Genomic DNA, 13,892 nt, shown 5'->3' with positions numbered 1-13,892 from the left:
TCAACAGAACTAATTCAACAAGAACAAATAATTTGATTTTGATTGATTTGATTCCCAACAACATGAGGCTATTCATCTCACTTTGTTTCCAGAAGGTATATACGAATACCTCAAATTAACCCAGGAATCGGATAATTGAATAAATATTCCAAATCACATGTAGAGGATAACACATTTGAGTAATTCCATTAACTGCTCATTCACAGTAACCATCATTTTCACATCAGTGAATGTTATACACATTATCTTACACAGATTATTGTCAGTACTGAAAATCCCGAGACTGAAGTAAAATGATATGGCTTCTTTTTAAAAATTGTAACTAGATCATAAAGTCTATTTCATAGAATCATAGCATCACAGAATGGCCTGGGTTGAAAAGGACCACAATGATCATCTAGTTTCAATCCCTCTGCTATGTGCAGGGTCCCCAACCACCAGACCAGGCTGCCCAAAGCCACATGCAGCCTTTGAAGTCCTCCAGGGATGGGGCATTCACAACCTCCTTGGGCAACCTGTTTCAGTGCATTACCACCCTCTGGGTGAAAAGCTTTCTCCTAATATCTAACCTAAACCTCCCCTGGCTCAGTTTAAGATCATTCCCCTTGTCCTATCACTATCCATCCTCGTAAACAGCCATTCCCTCGTCTGTTCATACACTCCCTTCAAGTACTAAAAGGCCACAATGAGGTCTCCCCGGAGCCTTCTCTTCTCCAAACTAAACAAGCCCAGTTCCCTCAACCCTTCTTCATAGGAGAGGTGCTCGAGCCCTCTGATCATCTTAGTGACCCTCCTCTGGACCCCTTCCAAGAGCTCCACATCCTTCCTGTGCTCAAGGTCCCAGGCCTGGATGCAGTATTTCTTTTCACTGGTCAGGCTTTGTTAAATGATGTATACCTCTTCAGTATAGAATCCTTAATTCAACACACATAATGCATTTTAACTTGTCTAGCTCTGTATCTGTTCAGGAATCAGTAAGAAAGGGGAAAAATATTTTCATCTATCAGTTTGGGTAAGTCACAGTGAGATGCTCCTAATGTCTGATATACATGCACACCAGTGTGAAAATTAAAAAAGGAAAAAAGGACATTTTCGTTTCTCAGCAGGAACGCTAACTGTGCAAGGGTTTATACTGCACTGAGTCTTAAACTGAAATGGAAACTATAAATTATATTAACATAAAAACTGTGACCTAGTAGCTGCTGTGAAGCTCAAAAATTTTCATAGTACACATCACATTTCACATTGTGAAATTTATAAAAGCTTTGATATTTGCATAGGAAAAAAGAATTTCCCCTGAGCTGGAATCAGGGTCAAAGATTCATTATAAACCATCAGGCAGTCAAACAATTTTAACCATTTTTTTGCTAAGTAAATTGATAACAGTCACTCCTCCTGTGGAGATCTATGAAACAGCAGTTCTTCGCTCTCTACTAATTTAGCACTGAGCCTCCTATTTATTAGGTATGTGGGAGTCATTTAGCTGGAATGACTGGCAATAGAAAAATTCTCTTTCTAAGGCCAACATTGCCCCCTTCTGCTATAAACCAGCCAACACATGCAACCTTCCACTTGGAAGTTTCAGTTTTTGGCATATCACCATGGTAAGGCGAAAAAGGAGATGAAACCTCCTTTTTACCTTACTGTAGTGTTAGCAAATACTTGGAGTGGTTATTTTTCATTCATTTTTACCAATCTTCTACTATGACAAATAAAATGGTTTCTCTCCCTACTTTCCTGTCTGTGTTTCTCAAGTCTGGTACCAAATGATCCATGTAGCAATACTGGAGAAACAATAACGAGAAATTACAAAGATATTATTTAAGCACAAAGAGAAAAATGGTCATAAAGCTTTTTGAAATTTCGCAACTGTAACAGAAAAGGCTGGCTATTTTAGAAAAAGTATTGTATTATTAGATGGGTAAAGACATGATGGCAAGACAAGATTTACAAGAGAAATCTTGATTTTTGGCATCTTTTAATGCACTACATAAAAGGCTGCACTGAGTGATGGTCCACAGTAATAATCATGGTTCCACATAGAAAAAAAAAAAAAAAAAAAGTCGACAAATATTAAAAGAAAAAAAAATGGTGCTAAGTTCTGATTTCCCAGAAGTAATAATAATAATGATAACAGCTATTAAGTGTTAATCTGCCCATTTCTGACCATTTTCTGCCTGTAGAGGTCAGAAAACCTATCTGGAAACTTCATAAGAAAGGGAGTCTATCTCACTGGGGAAAAAAAAACACGTTTGTAACTAGACTGCTGAGGCAAGTTACAAGAGAGAAAATGGAATGAATAAAAGAAAGCCATTTTCTTTCTTCTAGAAAGTAAGTATATGGTCATCCAGTAATTTCGGTTGATGCAGCTACTGATGTATTTTCATCTGTGTAAGGAGAGCTAGAATGGAAACATTTTGCACCTTGAGTTCATCCCATACAGATGGCAGCAGAGAGATAATCTGAGAAAATTGATTCTGACATGGAAGTGCATATGAAGAAAAGGTGTGTAACTGAATTCCTCCATCTGGAAAAAAATTGGACCCACCAACATTCATTGACATTTACCGAAGAGACCAAACAGTGGATGTGAGCACAGCGAGATGGTAAGTGGTGCATTTTAGCAGAGACTACAGCAACGTGAAAGAAAAGCCACGATCCTGACAGCCATGCGCAGCTGCCACACTACAAAATGAAGAGTGTCTTGATCAGCCCATTCACACGAATCAGATTTCAACCAGGGAACTGTGTTCAGAGCTGAATATTGACTTCAGTGCACTGGAAACTATGTTGACAACATTTATGTATTGCAATGTTTCTCCACGTGGGTCCCATGAATGCTCACATGGGAACAGAAAGAATACCATATGCAAGTTTGCAACGAATTTATTGAACCAACACAAAGCTGAAGCTGACAGTTTCCTGGATAGCATCATTACCAGTGATAGAATTTGGTATCACCCTGTGAGCTGGAGCAGAAATAATAGTCCATGGAGTGGCAACATGTGAATTTCCCAATGAAGAAAAAGTAAAAAGTCCAAAATGGAGCCCTCAGTGGGAAAAGTGATACACACTGTCTTTTGAGAAAGGAAAGAGGTGATCCAGTCGGATGGGGCTCTGAGTAACCTGATCTAGTTGTTGGCAATCTTTTCCACGGCAGGAGGTTGGAACTAGATAATTTTCAGGTCCCTTTCAAGCTAAGCCACTCTGTGATTCTATAAGTGTATTATTTCCTTGAACCCAAACCACCAAATCTGGTCACTGTATTGTGACCCTGTCTAAGTTGAAGGCTTAAACTTCCAGAGCCAGGACAGAGAAGAAAGCAATCTTTCTCTTGGAACACTATAATTCCAGGCCCCATACCAGTGTGAAGACCATGGAGCACACTGCCAATCTTGGCTGGACTGTCCTACTACACCTGCCATATAGTCTGGATTTGTGCCTTCTGACTTCCATCTGTTTGGGCCAATAGAAGACAGACTGTGTGGGCAACATTTTCTTTGCAACAATGCCATCATCACAGCTGTGAAACAGTGGGTCACACCTGCTGATATAGAGTTTTACTAGCATAGTATGCAAGCTCCTGTTCATCACTGGTGAAAATGCATAGTTAATGGTGGTGAATATGTTGAAAAACAGTGTTTTGTAGCTGAGAACTTTCTCTATCAAATACTGTTATTTTGCTCTTTGTATCTGGTGTAGTTTTCATTTAAATTTTAAAAGATTACTTTTGGACCTATGTAAAAAGTAAGTGGATTTATAACATGCACACTTAAACCTATTCTTTCATTGCAATAACAGAGAGATTATTTAGAGAGCAGGTGTCAAGTGGATGCGGCCAGGCTCTTCTTGGTGGTGCTCAGTGACAGGCCAAGGAGCAGCAGGCACAAACTGGAACACAGGAAGTTCCACATGAAAAAATGTTTCTTTACTATGAGGATGACAGCGCACTGGAACAGGTTGCCCAGAGAGGTTGTGGAGTCTCCTTCTATGGAGACACTCAAAACCCACCTGGACACTTTCCTGTGCAAACTATTGTAGGGAATCTGCTTTAGCAGGGGGTTGGACTAGGTGATCTTCAGAGGTCCCTTCCAACCCCAATGATTCTGTGGTTCTGTAAACATAAAATGCCAGTGTAAGTAATGCTATATTACAATATGATCCCTATGTTTTGTCTTCCAACAGCACTAAGTGTTGCAACACGTAACCTTAAGGTGGACAAGACTACTCCAGTAAGATGACAATTTAAAAAGAGATGAGAGAAGTGATGTTAGAAGGAAGCAAGGACAGAAAAATAACACAAAACACACTGCACAGAGCAGACCCCAGTCTTCATAGCTTGCAGTTTCAAGATCTGAACAGCACCTCCTGAAACTTTTTTTCTCTCTTACACAAAACTCCCATTCTGAGTGGAACCAGGAGAGGAAGGAGCAAGACTTAAAGCCCCTGCAGAATCCCAGGGGCTCTTTTCCGTTTAGGATAGCATCCCCCACTTCAGAGCCCTGCTGCTGCTCCAGGAAGACTGCAGGGTGCCTGCTGCTCTGTGAATGCTGAGACAGGCAAAGTGCCAAAATGTAATGGGGAGTAATTGTTTTTTTTTATTTCCTCTCTAAAATAAAAATAGACACTTGTTCTGATACCAGCTTTCAGCAACTCTTCAGCATGTACAAGGTCTGAAAACTTGCAACTATCCTACCCTGCTCCCTTGGCAGCGTATGTCAGCATTATCATTGTCTGTTTGTTTGAAGCCAAGGAAACCAAATCCTGGATTAATTTTTGTTTCTGATTTTAAAACGAAGAAATAAAAAGCTACCTCAAAGTGGATTTAATATTTAAATTGCTATAATATTTAAAGTAATATTAACCCAATTAATAAAAATCAGGATATTAAAAGTTAGTATTAACAAGAGCTAAAATAATTATATTGCACCTTATGATACATATTATGATGTATAATATAGATAAGCTTAATATTATTAGCTGACTAAATCAATAAGTTTTTTTTTTTTTACTTTTTCAAGTTACATATTTCAAAACTTTTCATTCTTTCATGCTTTTATGAGCAATATGGCACTATACCCTGACAATGCCTAAACATCAGAATTAAGTTTGCTGCACACCACAAAGGCCATGTGATGACTTTTTGTTTTGCCATGTGCTAAGCTTAGGATAGGAACTGCTGAAAATAGGGCCTAAAATCTTCACAGCATTCTGTAGGTGCCACGCATATGCATTTTTGCCACAAATGTGCTGTATACCAAATCACATTTGTTTTTAATAAGTTTTCCACTGTCAGTTGAAATTATCCCCATATGCCTTGCATAAATTACAAGCTATAATTATTTTCTCTACAGCTGATCAAAGACAGCCCAGAGAATGCAACAATGTTTCCAGTGTCTTACTGAAGTCTGGGATGGCCATAGCACCCCCACTGGGGCTACGGCCCCACTCCAAATAAAACATCTCTAATTACTCAAGTATCAGAAAACATATTGCCTGTGACTTGGAAAACTAACACCTATGGAGTGGTCTCATGATGAACACCCGTAGAAAAGATTCTGTTCTGAAGAGAGATGAGGGGCTGAGAAGACAATTCAACAACACAGTAAGAGGGAGATAAATGTTTTAACTCCCTGCGGCAGCCTCGTCCTCTGCAACACAAACACACCCCAGCTGCAAGAAAATTAAACTGCCTTATGTTCTATTTCTTGGCAGCTGCTGATGGTGGAGTTTCATTTATCAGAGTCTCCATCCACCCAAATAATATACCAGGTCCAAGGCAATGTGGGTGATGTTTTTTTTGTACAAGATTTTCTCACCACTCACAAGCTTTCTCTGTACTTAGAGTGTTTAGTTGTGGTGCTTACCAGAAGTGTGGTCCAGCATTCCTTTGTTACAGGGGCCAATCGACCCACAGTGCTCAGGGAGAAACACTCCTTTTCTCTTGAAAGCATTTGAAAAACAAAGCAAATGATGTAATTCACAAAGGCCTGCGAAAACACTGCTTGATAGAAATAACTATTGACAACCATACATATATCTCTCATACATCTAATAAGCTCTATGGCTTCTCCTCTGCTAGTTCTGCCAGTAGCAGCTGGTACTGCCTGATCACTGAACTCCGCTTCTCTAGCAGCCTTCATGAAAGGAAATCCAGCACCAACCAAATGCCCAATCTTTATTTCACAGTGCAGATTCAGCTCTGAAGATCTGATTCCGAAGATCACTGGATCATGTGTAAGAGCGACATTTACCAAGCAAGCAGTTAATAATTGTTTCCAAACTTAAGCAAGTTTGGAAACAAATAACTTCTAGAGTGAAATGGTTATGTTACAAAGTTGAGAAATAGTCACACTTTGGTGTGAAGCTCCTTCACAGACTATTTGCTGCATTTTATATAAACGTATGTGAAATGTTGCTACTTCACGCTGGCACAATAAATAGATCTAACATCTGTTGGACTTAAGCAATATGCAGTCACTTTAGAATTATGTGACTTCCAGAATCACTTCTGGGTTCTGGATGAACTGACCTCTTTCTCCTTTATTTTAGGGTTATCATTAGAGATCCAAATAAACCTTTTTTTTTTTTTTTTTTTTTTTTTTTTTTTTTTTTTTGCTTATATCACTACAGTGTCTCACACATATCTTCTTAGAATCTCCTGTTATCTGAAGAGTCATCTTGCAAATAGACTTATCAAGAAAGGGTGCTGAGAAATTAATTAGTCTAAATAAACTAATTTCTCACTGGGAAAATCAACAAGCACAGGGTGTCATTACATATATACAGTGCACATGTGCATGTTTCTGGAAAAGGATGCACACTGATGTACAGTATGCTTCATAAGATATACAACCGAAATGAGAGAAAGGTATGAACATAAAAGAATTCTCTGTAGATGTTTTTGAATATATCTCACAGATGGCACTTTCACTCTGTAATGTAAAAAGAAGGACATAGACAATATGGTAGTTTTGAAGAAAAGGGATTTGCTGTCTAGGCAGAGCATAGTCAACAAGAAATAAGGGCTGTGTAGGAATTTTAAATAGGAACTTATCATCCTCCCAAAGAAATGACTTCTCTTGATATCCACAGATTTCACTGACGTTGCTCTGGACTTCATCGCTATCCCACTGTATAAAAATGTGCAGGTACACTTGTACTGCATTTTGCAGAAGCTCTTCTCTAAGTTGAGAAGTGGCAGAAGACACTATTAACAGTATAGAAGTGGCTAATGCCAGTTAGGATGATGCAGTTTAAGATTTTTTTTCCCCCAAATTCTCTCCTAAAATAGTGTGGCAGAGGATTCTGGCTTTGACATCCAGGATCCAAGTAACAACCAATGAGGTTTACTAAAGTCAGTTTTTTGAAGTACTAATTTTGTGTTCCTTCCTAATTATTGCTTTGGATACATATCAAATCTATGCGTGATTGTGTTTGTTTGCATGTGGGTTTTTTTCTACCCCTCTAGCTATTGTTCACAATTGAAAATATCAATGACACCTTCCAAAGCTGGCTTTGCCACACACCAGGGTTGCAGAAGAGAAAAGGTTGGTAGTGGAATTACGTATCTGCAAGAACCACTTTGCAAGAAATAACACAGTGAGTTCTGCCAATACAAGCCAGGTGCTCCTTCTGTTCACTCATCTTTCCCTCTCTATATGCTGGCTTCAGGGTAATGCTAGCCTGCTGACCTGTATAATCAAAGACCAGAGAACTTTGTCAAAACTGATACAATCTACATTAAAAACCAAAACGTTCATTTGTCTACTTAAGAGAAGAATGATTGATTTTTACATCAGTTTTTAAATAATGTTAAAGCCTTCATTACAGTCATTTAGGCATAAATAAAGGTATAATTTGTTGCAATGTATTCCTGTCAGACCCAACCAAAATAATGCTCTATTAAATATATCTCAAGTTGGACCTGAAATTGCTCATAACAGCCACTGGAGGGAAACTAACGGACAGAAAGCAGAGCCTGTTTCTATACTGTCAGGAGCTCTATTTGTCATTTTCAATTAATCTGACCTGGAATTAAATAGAAACCATTGACACTGCTAAGTTGAAGAAGAGTAATACTGCTGTATAAAACCCATCTTAAAGGGAATGAATATGTATGTGTCTTTTTTTTTTTTTTTTAGATCGTATATTGTCCATATTTATTATCTGATGTGATTAAAGTACTCCTCTGAAACTCTTTGTATTTGGGTTCCTTGTCAGTGTCTTCTTTTCTTCTAAATATACAGTCATTTATATTCTTAAGAATAATGTTCTATGCACATCTTCACATCTGCAATCTCTGCTACAAAAGAATGAAAACTAAACATTGTTTAATCAGCACATAAGCTATTCAAGAAAACTGAGGTATTTAGGGATTTCTAAACTCTACATTACTTTTTTGATGTGAACACAGTTAATAATAAGAACGTGGATTTATTAAAAATCATTAAGTAAAATAAAATTTAAAAACAAACAAACAAACAAACAAACAAAAACCAACTACCGAACTGCTCCAGATCTCCACTGTATCATGTTGGTAGAACCTCTTTAAAGTAAGACTTTGGAAGACTCAAGGATTCCTTCTAACTTGCTGTAAGCACTAACAACTGCCACTTAGAGAATTTCACTTGAGGAAGATCTGTAAGGCTGAAAACTTCTCCCACATGAGAAACTGTAGAAACGTAATACTAATGCCATTTGAAACTAAGCAATGCAGTGGAATGTATGTTCTCCTGAGGAACAACCAGGCATGCGCAGAGGATTAACAAGAAAATATGACTAGCTACAGCCTATTTTTAGTAGTACTTTGACTTTAAACATATTTGTATTCTTGAAAACTGCCTGGTATTTCTATTCAAACAGATGAGTGAAGGATGAAAAGTAATGAAAAGCAGAAGATTAGGAAAGCAGATGATCCTCTCTGTTCACATTCTGAGGAAAGCTTATGTCAGTCTACATTTTGGGATTTGCACAAAGCTGTTTGAAGGAGACAGGCTCTCCCCAACAATAAGAACTGCAGAAAAGGCCATGCTTCTTGAGGTATTTGGACTTCTCCCCTGTGCCAATACAGAGAAGTGTGGGAAGGCCACTGAGAATTCAGTTTCCTAATTTATTTCCTTGATAATGAAGAAATGAAAAAGAGTGAGACAAGGGAAAAAAAAAGGAAGAGGAAAGCTTCCACCATGTTAATGCAAAGGCCAATTAAATTAAATTAGTACTGGGAATCTAGAAAACACAAGACTAAGAAATTATTGTAATAAAGATTGCTCTGGGGTATCCACTGTTGACTGAATTTCTCAGTAAAAAGAAATAATAATTAATTTTGCTAGCTATTCAAATCTATGAACATTTATCTCATCTTGTGTTAAATCCACTTCAAGATTTTTATCCTAAGACAAACATAATTTCTACATCTTTTTATAAATGTTGCTCTTCATTTAATATTCCTCCCTGCTCTTTCTCTTTGATTTATACAATAAGTATTGATTAATTATCTCCTTTCCTTGGTTTCTCCAGTGTAAGCCATTTCTGTCCCATTATGTAGTTATTCTTTGAAGAACAGTCAATCCTGATTTAGTCTTTTTTTTTTTTTAATTGAATATTCTGATTTCAACAATTCTGAGAGTTTTCAATGAAAAAAATGCATTGTGTAAAAGGATTCTTTTAAATTCTTCAAATTTATTGTCTAGCTTACCCTGTTTCCCCTTTTTTCTTGGCTTCCCAAATGATATTTTAACTATGATCCCCAGAAGTCCCTTCCAAACAGGACTTTTCTCTGATGTTACCATTCAGTATATCGTTTTGGTTGAATCTGAGTTGAAATGGAAAGACCAATCTGTTTAATATCAAAATCAAAGTTAAGTCTGCGTGATGATGTCCAGCTCACCTCAGTGTTATTTTCTGTTACCTTGTTTTGGTTTTTGCATTAAAACATTAATCTGAAAACATCTTATAAAATAAAAGATTGCTTCCAATTGTTCTGAAGCTTCCAGAATTTCATGTAACTGAGACTTCTTTCATGGCTCTGCTGGCTGCTGGCATTAAGAGCAGAGTCCCCAAAACAAACAGCTCAGTCTGGAGAAGCTGTTTGTGCAAAGTTGAAGACTGCATCATTATGAATATTTATACAGGAATGAATTGAGGTTGCACAGATAAAGGACGGTTTCCTGACTTAAAAGAAGGGTGGTATGTGATAGATGCATGCATTATTCACACACAAAACAGGATCAGTCTTTTAATAGAAGTGTTCATGAAACCACATCCTCTCCCTCCGCCTGGATCAGGTCTGCAAGAAGGAGGACTGCAGTGGCTTTCTGCTCTGCGTTCGAGGTCATGCAAGTTACAGTTTGTAAAGTGTCACAATCTGGTGAGATCAGGTTTTCTCAGAGCAAAAACCATATTCATACCACAAAAAATATAACAATCCTCTGACTCCAATAATGGTTCAGCAGACTTCTTAAAGAAATTTTCATGAAGATATTTAAAAGAAATCACTGGAACCCTCCTAAGTTTATTATTCAAATTTCTTTAAAGGTAGCAAGAAACTAAGGACTACAGAGAAATCAATAGATTATGCCTCTAACATAAAGCATTATATGATTTTATATATACTAAGCATACAAAAGCTCCAATTTGCTTTGCCTTGCTTCTACCCTTTCCTGTTATATATAGTACCACATACAAAATAACTTTATCCCACAATTTACATTTTAAATCTATTTCTGTTTTCCTACTTCGTTTGCTCAGAACCTAGTTTTCACGCAAGCTGACCTACTTTATCTTATTTTGGCACTTGCAGTAAACTCCCTTAAGCTTGTCTATGCCATCATTTAAAATGTCTTCTGTACATTGGTAATCAGTTCTCTTAAAGCAGAAGGCACTATCAGGACTGCTGCGAGAAAGACAGACTATTAGTCCCTCCAAAAGTCAACAAAGATGCTTTTACACTGTAACAGTAATTTTTTTCATCAAACTCTTTGTGAAAACGGCTGAGAAGTGAAAGCAAAAGAAAACAAAATTCAGGTCCAAACAGATCTATTAAAGGGACTTAGAAGATAATTTTAATCCAGCTGGCACTAATAGCCCCACTTTTAATAAACCTAAATCCTTTACTATTTTATCATCAGTAGCAAACTAAAAACCTTCTCTATGAGCTGGCACATAGTTTACAGTCTTCAAAAAAAAGAAGCTCTCCTCAAGAAGAAGTAAATTGTTTTACTGCTATTGTATTCAGATATGATAAGCTGGATCCTGCTGAGGGAGAGGGAATTTGACAAAAATTAGATTTGGATAACTGTTGCTCTGCAACTATCACATTTACAACTGAATTCCCAGCACAATCCTCCCACTTTGCAATCTTCAAGCAACCAGTAAAAGCGGCAAGTAAAGTTTGTGGTGAAGGTTGGAGTTATTCTGTGAAAACAGAGGTATTATATTCATTGTGTCTGTGAAACTACAAGGGCTGACTGCAGTTTAGAAGAATTTACCTTTCTCCTTTTGATATACTGGTGAAACAAAACATAATCTTTCAAGAGGGAGTTTAAAATAATCTACAGTGTTTGTGTAGCTGAGACTTCCATAGGACTAGTGAACAATAGCTGACTGCATTGGTTCGCAGTTAAAATGGGCTCCCCAAATTTTCAATATAGTATTTTAAATACTATTGTCAAGCTAAATGGTGAAGCTATTTTTTCTGAAATAAAGCTGAAAAATAGCTCTGGAGATGCCATTGGGAAGGAGCGACTATAGAATGGAAAGGTTATAAATCCTCCAGTCTACTGTAAATAGTTTGGAGAGGAAACACAGCCAGCACATTCCTAACACAACACAAAACTGACTTTATTCATACTTCTCATAATTTTTCAGGTCATGAGGAAAGGCACTACCCTGCAGGACCGACCAGATTACCCCTGTATGAGAAGACCAAGAAAATAATACCATTTCCTTCTGCTCTTCTGTCTTTGGACTACCTGATATTTTCAGGAAGTCAGGAGAATCATCTAACCTCTGTACTCCTCATATGCAGCAGGTCTATTGGTGTACCTGTGCTTGCAGATAAGATTTCAGTCAGCAACATTACACAAAGATTCCAGACATTAGGAAGCAAAGCATATATCAAAGAACTCTATTTTACTTTCCCATATATTGGCAGGGCAGTACAGGCACACCACCTCTCAAAGAGAAGACCAAGGGAAAAGATAAGTACTAAATTGTAGCTTAGTGCTTATTGTCATATACCATAATAACTACAACAAAAATATTGAGATCACAAGAACCAAGCAGGTTTTTTTGAAAAGTGCCTGTCAAAGAACATAGAGATCTTTAGCATCTAACAAAAACTGGGAACATCCTACATCCTTTCACCAAGAAGAAAATTAACCTCAATAGGAATTTGATTTAGGCAAATGCAAATACTTTCTTTTTGTCAGAGCTCATCTTTCTTTGATTTGTTTTGCTTTTCTTCTATCACATAACTTTCCTCTTTAATAAACATAAAACTTTGCAACATTTTCACTATTCATCAGTGAAGTCCGAAAAGTATTGAGAAAAAAAATGCTCAAATAATTTAGATGGAATATTCCAGTACAGATTCTGAATTTATAGTCTCTGAATACATGGTGCTATTTTAATGAAAATACAGAAAAACAACACTGCAAAGCAGTAGTCAGAGTATTGATAACTCATTAACTACTACTATAGGGAATAATCAGAGCAACAAAAAGAAGATGAAAGAATCTCCAGCCCCAGGAAAACTTCTGGACTTCAAGTTCCTTTTCTTATCAAACTTCAAATAGATCTCTATTTAACTGGGGTCCGTTGAATTCCCACACGATTAAATTTTCAAGGCAACTGCAGTTACTACATTTGTTTAAGATAGATCACAAACTCTCATCCCTTGGTTAAAATCTGGAACACCATCTATATGTCAAAAATCCAACTTCCTCCATACTGAAGAAACAGTGTTAAATCAAATTTGTTTTAAAAACATAAAATAGAACATAAATTATATTCATGTTAAGTGTTCAAGTAATGTAAAAAAAGTCTCCTTTTTAAGAAAGGGTAAGGAAAAATTTCATGAGAATAATATTTAAATATTTACCTACCAGAATTGTATTACTCCTTGAAACAGAGCCATCTGGTGGGCATACCTCGTTGCTACGTACAACTGGACAGACCTCCATTGCTTAATTTCTAGGTGGAACCATGCATTAAGAAGAAGAAGAAGAAGAAGAAGAAAACTGTTTAATGTTTTTTGCTCTCAGTTCAGACTCAGATACATATATATGTATATATGCACATTCATTCATTTCAGTTAACATAATCATAAGTAATTAGCGCCACAGAAAAATTAGGTCGCTTGTTTGGCTTTGGTTTAGATGCCTCACCTTAGAAAATGTTGAATGTTGTCCCACAAAAGGCTCTCCAAACAGCATTCAGATGAGAAAACTGCATGACACTGACTTTCTCACTCTAAATTCTTCACAATCCCAGACCACAGTAATCCAAAAGTAGTGATAATCACAATTCCTTTGGCCAAAAAGATATTAACAGCTAGTAGGCAAGCTTTTTGGAGTTGTTCAGTTCAAGAAAGACAGAGAACATATAGATAGAGTCCAGTGGAGGGCTATGAAATGACTGACTATGAATGACTATGAACCTGAAGCATCTCCTTTATGAGGAAAGGCTGAGAGACATGAGACTGTTCAGCTTGAAGGAGACTGAGAGGGGATCTTATGAATGCTTATAAATGTCTAAAAGGCAGGAGTCAGGTGGATGGGTCCAGGCTCTTTTCAGTGGTGCCCAATGACAGAACAGGAGGCAATGGGAACTTCCGTATGAACATGAGAAAAAACTTCTTTACTGTAAGGTGTCAGAGTGCTGGAACAGGA

The sequence above is a fragment of the Lagopus leucura genome, unplaced genomic scaffold (assembly GCF_019238085.1).
Source record: "Lagopus leucura isolate 7727_CA_CO unplaced genomic scaffold, USGS_WTPT01 Super-Scaffold_100002, whole genome shotgun sequence".
NCBI classification, from domain to species: Eukaryota; Metazoa; Chordata; class Aves; order Galliformes; family Phasianidae; genus Lagopus; species Lagopus leucura.
This window is presented reverse-complemented; position numbering follows the sequence as displayed.